Source organism: Peromyscus leucopus, chromosome X (assembly GCF_004664715.2).
Source record: "Peromyscus leucopus breed LL Stock chromosome X, UCI_PerLeu_2.1, whole genome shotgun sequence".
NCBI classification, from domain to species: Eukaryota; Metazoa; Chordata; class Mammalia; order Rodentia; family Cricetidae; genus Peromyscus; species Peromyscus leucopus.
Genome location: NC_051083.1, coordinates 35,979,909 through 35,998,582, shown reverse-complemented (window position 1 = coordinate 35,998,582; position 18,674 = coordinate 35,979,909). Strand labels below are relative to the sequence as shown.

Sequence of the window (18,674 nt, the reverse complement as noted above, 5' to 3'; positions counted from 1 at the left end):
GTAATTACTGTCACCAATCTAAGCATCTGAAGGAATGCACTTGAGGCTTGAGGACCCACTTTCTTCTAAAAGGTTGAATTAAAAACAGAAGTTTTAAAAGTTGCTTATTTTTATTTAATAAAATAGGTTAAGGGTTGGGAAAAATCTTTACATTTGTGAACTAGGGACAGAATTTTCATGGTAAATCATTCCTTTTCAAAATAAGATGAGAAATAGCAAAAATTAATGTAGTTTGAACCTATGTTATAGAACTTAGGGGAGTCTTTAAAAAGCGAAATGTTTTGTTAGCCTAGGTAGAGGCAAAATATTCTCAGATATTTCAAACGTTCGCCTATGTTGCCAAACCACAATTTCATATTATTTGTATAATTCATAGGAGGTGGTATATTTCATTATGAAAGTGGGACTTTATCTTAATGTACATATTGCCATGGTCTCAAAGTGCAGTTTTTACTTAGTAATTTGTGAGAATATTCTTCCCATGCTCGCTGTCTGTATTAAAACCCAAAATTACTATCTGAAGAAACTGAAGACCTAAAATATTTCTCTCTTTCCGTGCTGGGGACTGAATCCAAGGTTTTATGTAATCGAAGCACTCGCTCTACCATTGTTGTGTTCCAGCCTCAAATACCTTAAAAATGAAGCCTTTTTTACTTATTGCCCATACAAAAGCTTCATTTCTAAGGGCCAGTTATCTGGTGACGTTTCCTTTCAGAATTACTAGTGGATGTCAGTCCATTCACATCAGCTTGCTTTTATGACATATTTTGTAATTAACAAATATTTTAAAATAAGATCTTTCAAGTCCTTAGTTTCTGCTGCAATAGCTAAAGCGCAGCAAAGTGGCTAGATTCGAAGATAGGAACCCACTACAGGAAAAACAAGTTTCCCCCAAACTTCCTAGAGATGAACAATGTGTGTTTTTAAAGTATGAGAATTTAAACTTTACTATGACTTATATAGAAACTTTATATATATTTATATATAAGCTTATATATATTTACTATGACTTTAATATAAACATATATGTTTATATTAAAAGGAAGGAATTAGACCATATGATAATCAGTTTGAAGTAATTCAGTGGAGAACGGACAATATGGTGAAGACACGAGTCACCAAATACTTTTTCTGTGATTATGTATGGCTTTGCCAAAATGAAAAAATAAACCTGAACAAATTGGAATTAACAATATTTAAGTTTGTTTCTAAATCATTTCATTTAATAGGTTCTCTTTTCCTCCTTCTAATTCTACTACACCTTTAAAAAAAACTCATAAGTACTTCAAAAGGCAGTTTTTCCTGACCTGAACTTTGAGCCACTTAAGTGATCAGGTGATAAAAACGTTTTTAAAATATTGAATACATTTTCATCTCAGAAGCCACTGAATATGGCCATCCCACTTGAATTCTCCAAATTGAAAATTCTAGTAGGATAACAGCTATGAGAATGTACTGGGGAGCTGGGGTTCTGATGATACATTTTGTGTGTCTTTCTTTTATGTCCTTTGGTCAGTTTGCTGATCAACTAACTTGAACTTTGCTCAGTAAATATTGAGGCTGTGGTAAGGACAGTTTTACTGCCCATCTTCATTTGCAGGCAGTGGCCCAACTTGCCAATTATTCAAAATAAAATCTATAAATAAATGAATATATGTGTGTTTTCCAAATCAACAATCTCTTTGCAAGCATTATATAACAGATATACCCTATATGATGGGCTACATTTATAGGCTCTCCCTGACCACCTCATGATGGTAAATATGTGGTCTACTTCTGAGCTACCTCTCAGCCTACTCTACTCTATTCTTACTCTCATATTGACTTTTTAAACTATTCTCAAAGTTCTGTCATTATCACATGGTAAAGAATGCCATTCAGTATCAGATCCAGGGTCCTATCATCCCAGGAAAACAAATGAGGGGGAAGAGAGAGGCACTTAATCTAAAAAAGTGAGTGAAATACTCAATTCTTTTCAACAAAAGTATAACAGGTGGTTGTGGGGAGGAGCAGTAGTGGAAAAATTGTAGTAGAGTAAGAAAAGGAGTTATTCTTACACATTAAATCTAAAGATTACTTCCTCTCAGACCATATACTGCTTAGGCTGTAGAACTTAGATGTGGATTTTGCTTACTGTTTTTGAGATTTGAATATTTAAAACATTGATTTTTCTTCTTCCAATAACTTCTAAATGTTAATGCTTTATTAATAACCTCCTTGGCATGCCAGTCTGACATTTGGGATCATTTACTCATTAACAACTCTGGCAAGGAGGTAAGCTGCTCTGGGGGCACTGCCAATCGAATTTCAGGACCATCAAAAATATCTTCTCCATCAAAGCAAGTGCCAAGAACAAGAAGAAAATTCAAGATAACAGTCATTTATCACTAACACCCTTTCTTTTTTTTCTGTTATATAGCTAACATAACATTTCATATACTCTTTTACTTTCCAATCTACAATTATTATATCATAGACTATAACATAAAGCTCCTTTGTCAAAAGTTTCACAATTCAACAGGGAAATTCTATTTTACTGATATGTATCATGTTATTTACACAAAAAAAAACATTTGGTAATAATCACTGTAAAATATATTTATAAGAATGTACCAGAGGAGAAACCAATTAGTACAACTTTTCATCTTAATTGAAAACCTAGGTTAACGAGTATTCATATTCAATCTTAGCTGTCTCAGAAATTAATGGCTATTAGATTTTGGACCAGCAAACATATCTGTATTTGGGACAGAAAAGTACAGAATCTAGAAACATACAGTGAGTGTACCATCTAAAATATTCTATTAAATATGTGCTTCATTTCTCCTTCTGGACAGTATTGTATAGCATTGACCCTTATAAAGAAAATTAAATTTTATTGAGAGTTACATAGATGCTGACTCTCAGTGTTCTTATGGAAAAAAATGCCTTTATAGTTACGGTGAAAGGTTGCCATATTTGTTTAACATTATGTGGTTGAATTTTACACTGACCAGTATAATTGCAGAAATGTAGACTCATACAAGAACTTCACTAGGATGAGAGTTTCTTTTATAAAAATCAAATCCTTGAAATGCCAGAAGGTTCTCTGTAACTTAAAATGCAATTTATTCTGAAATGTAAAAACGTCTAATCTTAATATATTTGTTTCTTATCTGCAAATTAATCAATTTATAGTGGTTAATGGGCTACATTACTTGTATTTAAAAAAATGAGAACTCCATATTTCATTGCAACCCAATCAGGATTTAAACATTTCTATGCATTATATTTTATTTATAAAGGACTATGCTACCTTCTCTAACATGAAAATATACAACTATTAAGGAAGAGAGGTTGTCTTAAGTCACTTTTTATTGCATAGAAACATGCAAAAAAGTAGTATATTTAGGATTCCCAAATTTCACTTAAAACTCCCTTACTATTTGCTTTGGTTACTACCATTGTTTGTGGGGGAATAGAAGAGTAAAAACAATAACAGCTATGGAGTAAATAATTTATCTGTAGCAAAAATAATCACCAAAGAACTCCATGAAACCAGTCTTATTTATTTTATGTGTGCATGTGTTTATGTTATTAGCATCATTATTATATGCATAAATACAAGAACACACATAGGGCTATGTTTTTAGAGTTCTTTGATATATATACACATACTACTACCACAAATTTCTGTATGTACACATACACACATATACATACATGAACACATTATAAAACATACTTGTTTGTGTGTGATTCAAGAGCTACTTCATCAGCTCTAAAGAGATAGTGTTCTAAGTTGATTTATCAAGAAATATTACACCAACCCCTTCTTAAGTTCATGAATACTAATAATCAATGTTCTATAGCAAGTTATCTCTTGATTTGGTTATTAAGTGCAGAAATAATCTAAAAGACATCAGTCTTGGATTTTGAAGCAAATTCAGAAAATCTCAAACTAAATTAAAAGTAGTTTCAAATCACCATCAATTGTATATTAATCACATGTGCTTATTACTATTTAGGAAGGCTGTCACATAGTTTAAAATAAGACATTATCCCCAGCAATTGACTAAGCATAGTACACACCATAAATAAACATAAAACCAGAACATGACCAAAGAAAACGTCAGGATGACATTTCTTCCTCCTTATTGTAAATCTTCAGTACAACACTAGAGAGCCCATTTCTTTCCTTTGTGGAAAATCAATAGATATCTCAAAAGTATAAGTAACAACTCTTCTTTAATAAAATAATCTATCTTAATTATAGAAGGCCTTGAGAACCAAGACCTTAGCTTTAGCCACACTAGGAATGATTACAGATCTTAGTTGTGTGGGTAGATTGGTCACCATGGTGATGCAAAAGTCAGCTTGGGAAGTAGATACTATATTACATTGCTCCCCATAGAAACAGTAGAGCTGAAATCAAACGCTGCTTCTGTATTTAGCATGGACAAAATCTGAAGCTCCAGTGAACTGATACTTTGCCTCAGGAGTTGCTAATGCAACTTAACAAATCTAGTTAAATCTAGTCTCATGTGGTGGCAAATATCTACAATTTCAGCACTTGGAAGATCTAGGCAGAAGGATCTCTATATACCTGAAACACAACGAGACCCTGTCTTCTTTTTTTGAAGACACTTCCCTTGTATATAATTTCTCATTTATAATGGATTCCCCTGATAAGACTTCTTTACACTTGTAGTCATGTGGCCTGTGTGTTCTTTTCATTTTTTTTAATCTTGTCTGACCAGCGAGTACTGGACAAGAAAACTGCATAGCTCTCTCCTCCAACTGAGTGACATGCCCAAGGGAAAGAAGGACAATGGGAAGGAGGCCCCAGCCCCCGACATTGTGAAGAAACAGGAGGCCAAAATGGTAGTGAATCCTTTGTTTGAGAAAAGGCCTAAGTACTTCAGCGTTGGGCAGGCCATCCAGCCACAAAGAGATCTCACATGCTTCTTCAAATGGCCCTGCTACATTAGGCTGCAGCGGCAAAGAGCCATCCTCTATAAGCGGCTCAAAGTACCTCCTGCCATTAACCACACAGGCCCTGAACTGGCAAACTGCTACCCAGCTGCTTAAGCTTACCCACAAGTACACGCTAAAGACAAAGCAGGAGAAGAAGCAAAGGCTGTTGGCCCGTGTTGAGAAGAAAGCTGCTAGCAAAGCGGACGTCCCAACTAAAAGACCACCTGTCCTTCGAGCAGGGGTCAATACAGTCACCACCTTGGTGGAGAACAAGAAGGCTCAGCTGGTGGTGATTGCCCACGATGTAGACCCCACTAGGCTGGTGGTCTTCCTGCCTGCCCTGTGTCGAAAGATGGGGATCCCCTACTGCATCACCAAGGGAAAGGCCAGACTGGGGCGGCTGGTCCACAGGAAGACATGCACCACTGTTGCCTTCACACAGGTTAAATCAGAAGACAAGGGTGCTCTGGTTCAGCAGGTGGACGTATTAGGACCAATTACAATGATAGATATGATGAGATCCACAGCCACTGGGGAGGCAATGTTGTGGGTACCAAATCTGTGGCTTGCATTGACAAGGAAAAGGCAAAGGTCAAAGAACTTGCCACTAAATGTACATTGCTAAGTTTCTTGTACATAAATATAACTACAAACTTATCTTCCAAAAAAAAAAAAAGAAAAAAGAAAGAAAACTGCATATACCTGAAATAAGAAAAGCTACTTAAAATCTTAAATGTGAATAGAAATATGGTAGAGGTGGAATTTTTGGGGAAACACGAGTCTGAAATCACAAGTGCTATTTCTGGTACTTCTACATAAAGGAAGAATGATTTAGGCCTTATATGAAGTAATAATGCAACCATTGCTATAGAGTATTTTCTTTGAATGGCTTATGGTGCCAAGTTATTTGTACATCATTAGTATTAGGAATAGATGAAGGCAAGGATAAATTATTAATATGGCTCATAATATATTTTATAATTGATCTTACTTCATTGACAGAGGCTCATTAGAAACATGAAAATATTTTAAGTACCTTACTGTCTTGGGTAGCTGTTGGTATAGGTATAGACAAATGTTCAATAGGGTATATTTATTGCTGTTTGGAACTCAGTCCTTTAATTAGATTTTGAGTGACTACTTTTCCTTCTACGTTGTATGAAACAGGAAAATAGGTATCATTGTAACATAACCATTAGTTAAGAAATCTAAATGTCATATTATAGACTTACTCATATCTAATTTCCCATGAGTTATTGAAAATATAACAGAGACAGTAGGCAAGTTTCATTCAAATGTTGGAGCAATTTACTTATTTCTTTCTTTTTCACCTTTCATAGTATGATATGCTGTTATAAAAACTGGGTTCAGATCACTTTATGTCTAAATTATCACTTTCCAATCATTAATAAGATCTGATTTCTTATAATATCGCTGGTTCAATTATACTTTCTCTAAAAATTCAACATTAATATTTTGACTAGGGATAATTTAAAAAGCATAATAATTAGTATTCTATATCACTTGATTAAGTTTAATTGTCACTCACATTTTCATTTAATTGGGTTATACAGCCACCTGAATTTTGAGCTAGTAGGGATAATACATAATTAAGTCAAATCATCTTAATTTAAGACAAGCTCTGGTTTTAGAAATCAAGCAATAAGTAGAATAAAAGTTTGGTCAGTTTCATCCTTAATATATCACAATTCTAACTGCAATGAAAAAAGTCGTAACAGAAAGCTTGGGAGCATTCCACTCTTTCACATACTAATTATGATTACAGGAAGAATTTTCATCATTTTAATGCCTCTACACTATATGGAAGTAGTTTATCAACTGGCTAAGGGTACCTTATCTGATATCAGTGACCTTAATATGGAGTAGTAGTCCTGAACATCAGCAATGGACTTTCTTACAATTTTCAAATACTGAAGACAGTTTTTGTGTCACCAGGAGGAAAACCACAGATGTTTACACAGTGAAGAATCTGTGTACTTTGGCTGTCATATTCCATTATCAGTGCTGGGAGGTCTATTAATTAAACTGGAAGAGCAAGAAATTCATTTTTAAATACATTGTTCAATATAATGGGGGAACAGCTACATTTCAACAAAACTTTAAAGCAGTATTTGTTTTATTTGCTTTTTTGGATCACAGAGCAATTAATCAGAAATCAAAATTTGGAAACCCACATCTTCCTTTCCTCAACAATATACAGTATTTTGCAAACTACAAATGCATGAGATATTTTTAAAAATAGTTTTATATAATATTTATTTATTCTTGTTTTTTGACAACATTATACATGACATGTTTTATACCCTGTTTAATATATGCTAAAGGAGTTAGTAAAAATAATGTTTTGAAAGGCTATATCAAGCTTACTTATTGATTTTTTCAATTAGCTCAGCTATATTAATTATTCAGTTGAAAAGGCTATGTGTGAAAATCTGGAGAAATATCAACAACGTGCCTTATCTCATTTTTCATTTTATGATTACACATTCTGAAACATTTCCATGTATTTTCTAAAATGCTCAAATATTACCAGAAGTTTTTTTGTTTTGTTTTGAGACAGGGTCATATGGTAGTGCAGATGGCCTCAAAATCACTATGTAGTGGAAACCAGCCTTGAACTCCTAATCTTTCTGCTTCTACCTCCTTCCTGAGTGTTGAGATTGCAGGTGTGTACCACCACACCTATCTTATGCCACACTTCATAAATTCTTTAGAGAAGAAACTGGAATTTTATGCTCCTAGAGTACTTATTATCCAAAATTCTTCAGACTAAAAGTAATTCAGGCCTCAGTTTTTTTTTGTGTTTTGTAATATTTGTATATTTTTTTTTCTTTGACTGTTTGAGTATCCTTAATTTCAAAATCCCAAGTCCAACATGTCTTGAAATTTAAAACTTCTCAAAAAAATTTGGATTTCAAAGCATTTTTGGTTTCAGATTTTTGGAGAAGGGGTGCTCAAGCTGGAATAAGATATTATTATTACTTTATATAAAAGGCCTAAGTTCTGGCAAATGGCTCAGTAGGCTATGTGGCACTTGCCTCCAAGTCTGACTACTCAAGTTCAAAATCTAGGAAGCCATATGATGGAATAAGAGAAAATAGACTCCCCAGATGGTATTCTCTGATCACCACATGCATGTGTGCACACGTGCACACACATAAACCCACTAATAAATGTTAAATCATAAAAGTCTATTGTTGAAAGAGGGATAATAATGAAAAGCCTTGAACTCAATTTGTTTCTGCAATTGGGTGCTAATATATTTAGGGTATGTGAGTTAATGCTCAGTACAGAAATGATAAATCCTAGAAGGTACTTAGTATAGTTGAACAACGAAACAGCTTATGAAGGACAGGGCATGGCTCTATAGTTCAAGCTTCTGGAATTCTTTGGTATTCTTGGTTCCTTGCACTTAACGGATCTGGTACAAGTCAAAGGCCTGTATGGCTGCAGCATTTGCTCTATCTTGTAATATTCTGGTGTCATTTTGAAGGCAGTAAGAACAAAGGGTTAAAAATCATGCAAAACTACCCTACTGAAGTTAGTAATATGTATAGAGCTGATTTTTCATTACTTGTAGAAGTTGGCGAATTAATTTATGAAACCTTCTGAAGATGAAAAATACAAATTATATAACCCTAGTTTCATTTTTTTTCTGCTTAAGTCATCAACACACTATGTTATTCACTTAGTGGAGATGAGAATATATGTATGTAATTGGTGCATGCACTGAAACCTGGATAATTTTTGTCTCAGAAAAATGAAGATAGGGCTAGATAGGTGGGTCAGTAGTTAAGACCACTTGCTGCTCTTACAGAGGAGGCTTTAGTTCCCAGCTCCCACATGGTGGCTCATAACTATCTGTAACTCTACTGGCAGTGCATCCAGTGCCCTCTTCTGATCTCCATTTGCATGTGGTACAAATATATACACGTAGGCAAAACACTCATACACATAAAATAAATTAGTCTAAAAAATAAAAAAGAAAGACAAAGAAACAGGTAAAATGCATTTTGGATCTTACACTCAACAGCATGGAAAACTTTTATGGTAGCACTAGCTATAAAAGGGACTGAAATGGCCCACTGCAGTGGCAAACTTGTGGTTTCTGCCATAAAAGCTGATGTGGGAGAATTACCTGAGTACAGGAATTAAAGACCTGCCTAGGGTAACATGGCAGATTACTTTCTCACTGAGTGATAAGTACAAAAAAGAAAGGAGGGGATGAAGCTGATCCTGTAGTTTCTTTAATTTCTCTCTTTTTTTTTTTAAATATTGAGGACAGAAACTTAATATTGAAGATAGCAACTTTAGTAACACATAGAAAATTTCATTTAATAGTTTGATAAGAAATCTTAGGAATACGATACAAATTGTCCCACTAAAAATAGAAAAAGATATGCAATTCATGATTGCTTGAAAAAAAAGTCTTAAGGTGTGAAAAATTTCTATGAAAATGAGAGTGATAGGCTACTGGAAACAAATGAGCAGATAATACCAAATGCTTGTAAGAAGAGTGCCACAAAATCAAGTGTTCAGCTGAAGCTTATGGCAAAAAGGAGCCTTTAAAAATAATGACAAAATATAGAAGAGCCATATAATTTCATTGACATTTTAGGTTTTTCCTGCAAGGAGTTTGTAAATGGCAGCACCAAATAAATGATTCTGGAGAAAAGGGACTAATAAGAGCTATCTTGTGTTCTCTTTGAACCTGCAGGTTATAACCATAGCAAATGAATGAACATTTTGGAAATTATTATAGGAATTCCTTGAGACACACACTGTTTTAAGCTTGAACAGCTGTCTTATTGAAACAAATAAAAAAAATCAGCAATGGCTTTTCAAAGAATATACTGATAAGCCTGATAGAAATAGATGAGGGAGTTTACAATAGGCTATGATTGGGAGGTGTTTCCTTTAAAAAAAATAAATGATGAAAGGGCCAATTTTGATTTAATAACAAAAAGGAAGCATCTAAAACTAGCTTTTGGATAGCTGCTCCATGATGGAAAATAAGAGGAAAGTCATATGTAGTTTGATTATACAAGATGAAATTTTACATGAAACCTTCATGAATATGGACAGAAAGTTATTTCTAATTAGGTGGGTCCACATAAAGCACTCTGAATGACTGAATGAATCTAATATAAGATTCAGTTCTTGTTTCTTTCTTTTTAGGAGTGTTTTCTTTTTAAAAAATGAGTTTTCCTTAATTAATGAATTCACTAAATGCATGGAAAGAATGTTTGGAACACTGGAAAATGGAGACTACCTATTCAGTAAGACAGATGATTAATACTATAGATGATAAAAATGAGATTTGAAACTTGGTAACAGAGTTAGATACTTCTGGATGAAACTGAATACATTAAAACATAAGAGAAAAATGTAAATAATTGCATTTGGGCTAAAAGAAAGAAATCAGCATGGGCTATTACTTATATCTTGCTGACAATAAAGCATTGTGTGAATTATCAGTTAATAGGTTAATGCTACTCTGTAATAGTTCCATCACACTTGAAACAATGGCATCTAGATCTCCTATTAGCATAAAATTAGGGTGATTACAGGGAGTCAGATGAAGAATAGAAAAACTGTGTTTGACAACATGTGTGGACACATGTTTATAGTAAGCACAAATGGTGATGCCATTACCCTAAGGAAAACCACAAACTTTAGGAGTTGGAAGAAGTCTTCAGATTGCCAGGCAGCTTAGAGTACAAGTATGTGCCATCAAACCTGGCATTAGTCTTTTTTTGAAATACTCTGAATATGGGGAACCTATTAAACCCATGAGACCTGTCACTCCACATATGGGCAAAATAAAATCAGCATTTGTTTATTTTTCATTTATTATGCTCTCTGGAATTTCTAGGACTGTCTTATTCTTTCTTCCATATGACAGCCATTTAAAATTTTGTTTTTTTTTTTAAATCTAATTTGTTATTTTCAGCTTCACAAAGAATATAAAATTGCCAGAAATCTACTTTTGTGTAAATACAAGGAAGAACTTTAAAAATGTAACATCATGTCTTTTGGACTCAAGAGCTCTGAAATCCTAAAATACTCAGAGGCTCAATAATAATTTTTCTTAAATATAAAAGGTCTGGCTTCTTTGGGCGGGAGGGTGAATGTAATTGTCTTAGAACTCATACATTTTATGTTATGGGAAGAGAGCTCTTATTCATATTTACATACACGATGAACATATATTCTATGTCTATCCCAACAAAAACAACTAACTGAATGAACTCTCCCCTTACTATAAAGAATTTTGCAATACATTCTGCAGTATTACTGGAGGGAAACAACTGAAAGAAACACATTAAAAAGAATATATCCCACTGATTTGAAGAAGCACTCGAAATTAGTTAAATATAATTTCACTAAATATTCAGCATTTGTGTTGATTTATCTTTGGAGATGAAAACATTTTCCTGCCTCCAGTGCTAAGGCATGGTCCTAATTAAGTTAATAAAAGCATATCATAAGCCTCAGTTCCCAAGATGATAAATCTAGGGGAGGATTCCCAGCAAGTATATAAAGGTGTACAAAGACAATAGTGCTCAAAGTGAGGGATGGTGCTAATTGTTAGATTTTGCAGAGCAGTTATATGAAAGCCACACTGATTTCATGCTGTCCCTTCTTTTTAGAAAAAAAAAAAAAAAAACATGTAAACTCCTGAGTTTGGTATAATTAAAGAGCAATGAGAAAATAGCAGAGTTGCCAAGGGGAAGAAGATATAAAGTGAATTTAGTGATTACTGAAGTCATGGGCTATTTTCTTTCATCAAGAGTCACAGGGTGTATGCTTTAAAATGGCCACTTCCTAAGTCATAGAATAGACTCTGTGGTGGTAGAGTAAAATAACAACAAAAATTTAAGCAAACACTGAAATGAAAAGAACCTATTGAACCATGGATGACAAAATTTTGAGGACAAATAAATAGATTTCAGGCATTATGTCAATATGTTCTGTGAGTGATTTATCCAAAGACTCTTAGTACAAAACATTAGACTTAAAATTGTAGGTTAAAGATTTTAAATAGGGAAGAAAATTCAAAATCCTTAAAATGTGAAGGTTCAAATTTCTGTTAAGACATTAAAATGTACTTAGTACTCAGCTAATGTTCCCTATATTAATAGTTTTTCTGATAACCAAATTTTATAATAATTTTATTATAATATTATGAAGCATGTTCTAAATGAAAGGAATATTTATTCAGAGCCTATAGAATATAATATATTCACTTCATTACATCAGACATAGCTATTTGATTTGTATTAATCAGAATGGCTGAGCCACCAGAATGCTTATTTCTTTTTTTTTTTTTTTGGTTTTTCGAGACAGGGTTTCTCTGTGTAGCTTTGCGCCTTTCCTGGAACTCACTTGGTAGCCCAGGCTGGCCTCGAACTCACAGAGATCCACCCGGCTCTGCCTCCCGAGTGCTGGGATTAAAGGCGTGCGCCACCACCGCCCGGCAGAATGCTTATTTCTAAGCCACGATTTTTTAAGGAGTGAGCCAAATCAGACATAGCTATTACTCAACTCATCTTCAATCCTTCAAAGTTGCATAAATCATAAATTAAAATGAGGACAGAATACTTTGTACTACTTCTCTAGGAATCATTTTTACAAAATTGTAAATTGGATACAAGGGAAAATTATTGGCACAAAGTAAGAAAATTGATATATATTTTGAATTATGTCCTTTTACTAAAAAAATATAAATTTTTTATTGGACTCAGACTTATTGAAGATTTAGATATACTAATAACAGTACTTGTCGTTTGATAAGTCAACAATGAATACTTACTGAATGAGCTATGTTTAGAGCTAATTGGACTGAATTTTTTTTTACAGTAAAGGAGAAGTGAAGTACAGGGATTTAATTTACATTTTAGTAGATTATTCTAGATATTGAAATGTTCTAGAATCCACGATTGGGAATATTAAATAATTTGTAATTTGTCTGAAATGACTTTAACTATAGTATTCAATTATCTTAAAATTTCTGTGAAATAATTCAATACATTTATTTTATTGGCATACCTATATCTTGTGCTGGTATCAGAAATAAATATATATGAAACTGTCATATTAAAATTGTATAGGAAAACATTCTAGGATTTCTGAAGTATGAAGCTTAAATATTAAATATTTTTATAACAAAATATCACATTTACATTCAAACATACATATATGGGCACTTGCCTTTTAATGAATAACACATTATTCACTATGTTCTTCCATTAAAGAAGAATTTTTCAGAATATAATTGAATTATCTGTGTGTTTTTTTTCTGTGTGTGTGTGTATATGTGTGTGTGTGTGTGTGTGTGTGTGTGTGAAAGAGGGAAGGAGGGAGGGAAGAGAGGGAGGAAGGGAGAGAGAGGGAGAAAGAGAAAGAGAAAGATTATGAGTATATGCTGTCTTTGTGGAGGCTGAAAGAAGACGTCCAATCCCCTTGAACTTGAATTGTAGGCGTAGTGAGTCACTGGATGTGGGTTCTCTGGGAACTTAACTTGGGCCCTCTGGAAAAACAGCAAGTGTTCTTAGCCACTGAGCTCTCCTCAGCACTCATAGATTTCTTAAGAACAAATCTTAGAATTTGGCCTGGCTGTTTTATCACAGTGCTTTGGGATAAGCTGACAGTATTAGAAAATTTCCATAAAGAAGGTAAAAATTTACTGAGGCATTAGATAAGCAGATAAGAGAACTTCTGATATATGAATTCAAGGTAAACAAGGAAAAAGCAGGCTGAATTTAAGAGAGGTTTCTGTACTACTTGCTAGAAACTACTCCCATTGAGAAGCTAACAATAAGTCATTACTGAATTGAAAAGTGATTTACTTTTGTGAATTGTGAAAATAGTAAGAGGCAACATTATGACTGAATCTGATTATGTATTTTGGCAAAAAAATGTAAATCACAACTTGTCTTGCCTATGCTAATGATAGGTTGTCATTCTGTTACATGTGATTAAATCTTACCTGGCTGCATCTTTTGCTAGTATGACTCAAACATGTAAATGTCTTTCTTTTTCCATTAAAATCTGGCGTCATTACTTTGAAAATCACCGAGATTATTTTCCTGGCAGATGGAAGGCCACTGGGTATTTACTAAACTACAAGAGACATTATTAATACTTTCCCCAAACTAATTAAGATGGTACCAGGTGACAAATGACTTTTTAGGAAGACCCAAGGCTGTGAACCAAGTACACAATTAATTTGAGTCATCTTCTTTCCAAATGCTATGGATTTTGGTGCAAGGACATAGCCCAGAAGTTTTGGAAGATCTACTTTCTAACTGGTTTATGAAAATGAACTAATCATTTCATATGTCATATATTTGTGACATGTATATTTGAAATGGGAGTTATTCAGAAGAGGCTTGTTTCGACCTTATACAATCAAACTCAATATAACTAAAAAAGTTGTCATAGTACAAAGAGCAGTAATTCTAGTTACTAGAATCCCAGCATAAACAGGGTATGCTAAACCCTTGCAAATTCTAGCTTTAAATAATGTCTCAGATAAATAGGTGCACAATGTTTTGATTTCTGTTTCACATCAATAATGGTTAATAATTGTCTTCATCATGTCGGCAAAAAATGAGGGTGGTGTGATTTAAAATCTAACCACTAACCAGTATTAGAATTATAGACAAATGATTTTACATATAATTACCAGTGTTTTATACTCCTTTACAATATTATACATCAGATAATATCCCTAGATTTTCTATGCTCTTTTTTATATTTACTTGTGTAACCAGCCAAGGACAGTGCCTGTAACTTCAAAAAAGTGATATATTTAAGGTACTCTGCTATTTATTCTTTAACTTTAAAACATCTTTTAATTTAGTTTGCTGGTGTCATTCTTTATCTATTCCCTTTAGGTTTCAGCTGTAATTTCAGAGATTATTTATGATGATGCTGTCTCCAAAATATTTTTTTGTGTGCAACATTTATCTTGAAAATAAACAAGTGATGTAACATTTTTCTTTCTTCTCAACTTGTTCAATTCCTCCAACCTTGCCTTCAACACAGGTTTGTATTCAAAGTACATCATCTTGTTGCCCACAATCTACCTGAATGCTCTTCAAGATAAAACTCATACCTTTTAGAGAATCTCCAAGAAATGACTGTTGAACCCTTACAGTAACTGAAGAGGCTGAAGGCTTCTTTTCTGCATTGTATTAGTAGTAATTATTCAGCGTCTCTGCCTAGATAATTCCAGATATCAGACTACCGAACTACAACATAACCTGTACAGCTCCCATGTTGCCAATGGTATGCAAAGAATATTGTATTTTAAAATAAAAACTTAGCATGCATTTTTCAGAAGCTAATTTGGAAAGCATGGATATCACTTCCAGATAATCTAATATATACTGTAGTTACATGGTAATAGATTGAATCTCTTTCCACTCTGGCTGAAAAACCTAGGTTTTATTTTAGATTTCTAAGACTAAGCTAAATACATGTGTAAATTAAATTAGAATACTGATAGGTAATCTCCAAGATAATGAAAAAGAGAATATTATGATTTTATTTAAGAAATGAATGCACAAAGAATGTGTGCACTCCTATATAGAAAGACTATTTTATAACTGCCAGGAGGAGATCAGCAGGATCAAAGGATAAAGATTTTGAAAATCTCATCCACATTCCCTACCATTACAAAGGAGTAAAAGACATTCTGAGCCAACAATTAACCATGCTAATCAAGACAGCATTTTAGTGTTGCAGCAAATAATTTCTGAATTAAGTATAGCTTTATATTGTGTCGTATACTGTAATGATTTATACTCTTTAAAAGTCGTAGAGGCTGACATAATTAATAATTTAATTTAAGGAGAATATTAAAAGGCCCATACCTTGAAACTGTTAATTGGGATAATAGGAAATTACTTGTCTTTTCCCAAATGTCAGTGAAGTAGGTCAGGATAATTAATATGCATGCTGACTTTTCAGTCAAAGGAAAACAAGACATGTCTCATCTGTGTACTTTTAGTATCATCTATTGCAGACTAAAATGAGTTCAGCCAGAGAAAATTGTCACAGTATGACTCAGTTAAGTAGCTGAATTTCAAAATAAGACAAGAGGTAGTTTAACCATGAGAATACAGATTGCAGTCTAAATTTGCCCTTTGTAAACTAAGGCTAAATTTTATAACTGCGAGGAAATAAAAAACTCTTCAGGGTATGGGTTTAGGTACATTTTGCTCTTTGGAGTTCATTGCAAACATGTGTCACTTAATGTATAACATTATATGGATTGAGACAAAATAAATTACATAAAAGGAGGTTGGTTAATGAAACTTTTTTTATAAAACTGTTTATATTTTCATGTTTCCTATTACCTGTTTTGCTCTCTTGTCTAAATACTTTTTATTTTAGATGTTTAGGCAAAATGAAAAAAAAATGTTCTGACACAGAGATATAATGCTCAGTTCCCCTGCATCTATGCACAAGGTTAGTACACATTCTTTTTAGTAGATCAAACTGAACGCTGGCCTCAAGCAGGATAGAAATATGCTACTGAGAGACTTTGAGTTTTGCAACTTTGTATTGTTGTCAATCTCTGTGGCTACATAAATGAGTGCTCTGAGTTTTGCAACTTTGTATTGTTGTCAATCTCTGTGGCTACATAAAGGAGTGCTCTGTGTTAGAGGATGTGCATATAAGTGTGATGCTGACATTATGACCATGGAATCTTGTTCTGTGTATAATTTGTTTCTGGCATAATACCAAGCAGCTTTGTCTCAATAAGCAGCCTTTGCAGTTATTTCTAAGGATCAATCCACACAAGGCATGATTATGACATTCTTTAACTAGATCCTAAATAGTATTTTGAAAATACTGATTTTTAAAGTGAATATTTTCCAAATGAAACATTCATCATGTTGTACAAATCTAAACATTTAGAAGAAAAATCCCTTACCATTAGAAAGGTGTATATATTGCACTGAATGAGAAAAAAGTTTCTAGGCAAAATGGAATGTAGTGTTCCATACAGAAAAAAATCAAATGGGAAGATTTATAGAATACCCCAAAAGTAATAGTATAAAGATTTAGTGAAATAAATTTTACTGAAAATGCAGGGACTGCCCCACATTATTGAACTGTTACAAAAATATATAATGCTAAATGTATTGACAAACTCACTAGAGCTGCTCTACCTTGGCATGCTTACTCTATTAAGAGGTCACGGAAAAGATGGACAGCATCAAATAATTATGCATTTAATAAAATTGGAATCTGAACTTAAAAAAAATCGTATAAACACAGGGGTACGTTCGTATGTCCAAAAATAAATCCTATACCCAGAGTAACAAAAAGAGGATTCTTGAAGTAAAACAGCAAAAGCCATCTAACTAGAGACATTCTGCAGGCTTTTAGAAACCTGAAGAAAGGGCAGGCTTGGTGCCATGAGCTAGACATGACTGTGTCTTCCGACTTCTCAACATGATGACTACGACAAACTCAAAAAATTACTAAAAAGAAAGTTAGCATTGATGACTCTGCCTATAGAATTGAAAGAAAGTTTTCTGAACAGAATTTTCTATTCCAGAATTTAATACTGTTTAATTGGCTGAGATGGAGTATTTTCCTTCCCCAGGGTTTATACAATGATAAACAACCCCCCCCATATTTATGGATAGCTGTTATAAAGTGCCTGGATGAGATTTATAACAAATTTTCTAATCAATACTTAAAATTTAGAAAACCCTTTGTTAATTCTGATAATCATTAAAATATTAAGTATGCATTAGGATTGGTAGAAGTCCTATAAGAGATTCTTTTATCTTGTTGGTGGAAGATAGAGACTCCCCATCAAGTCACATGAGCATACGAGGCTCTCATTGTAAAGGAACCCAGTTTCCCACTGAAATGAGATTCCTGACCTGTTAGGAATTTGTAAGCTAGGAGTTGATTTTTTCCCACTAGTAATGAAGAACTTATGCTAATGTATCCTATAATCAAAGTCCCACATACTTGACTAATGGGGTGAATGTTCTACTTTATTTGTATCTTCAAAAGGGGGAGCTGATCCCTCAAAGAAACCAAACAAATAACTTGTTTAATCATCATTGGTTCCAGTCCTCTGCACCAACTGACTTAAACTGTACTTAAATGAAGAGTTTAATGCTATTCGCCTACATTCTCTTCAGTTTCCTTTGTGGACTTATAGCCAGACCTTTAATTTTAAATGACTGAGTTCTAGCCTTTCCACTAAATAAGGCAGGGTTTCTGGACCAATGTATCATGGTAGTTCTAAATAGAAGCTTGGCATGGTTATAACAAACTTGATAGCGAGTAAATAGATTCAGATTTTTTTTTTTTTGAGACAGGGTCTCATGAAGCCTGCATTAGCTCTGAGCTTGCTATGTATCTGATGATGACCTCAAATTCCTGAACCTCCTGTCTCTATATCCCAAGTATATACGTATGTGTCACTATGCCTGATTGAGAACAAATTTTTAAGGTAAAATGCCTCGGAGAGTTACCAGAAGGTTACTGAATTATCTTTTCTTTAGAGATGATACCCATTATAATAGAGTTTTGTAATCAATGAACATACCAATAAAATAAATGGATGCTTCTGGCAAATTGGTTTCTAGAAAAAGCTGAGCAATTTTGGATGTCAAATGCTGTATGAAACTTCGTGTGTGTGTGTGTGTGTGTGT

General features: G+C 33.6%; 1 protein-coding gene across 5 annotated transcripts in view; it reads right to left on the bottom strand.

Annotated features, from left to right (window-relative positions):
• Nucleotides 1–18,674, bottom strand: part of Cnksr2 (connector enhancer of kinase suppressor of Ras 2) — a 241,405-nt gene that overhangs the window by 14,149 nt on the left and 208,582 nt on the right. The window lies entirely within an intron of this gene.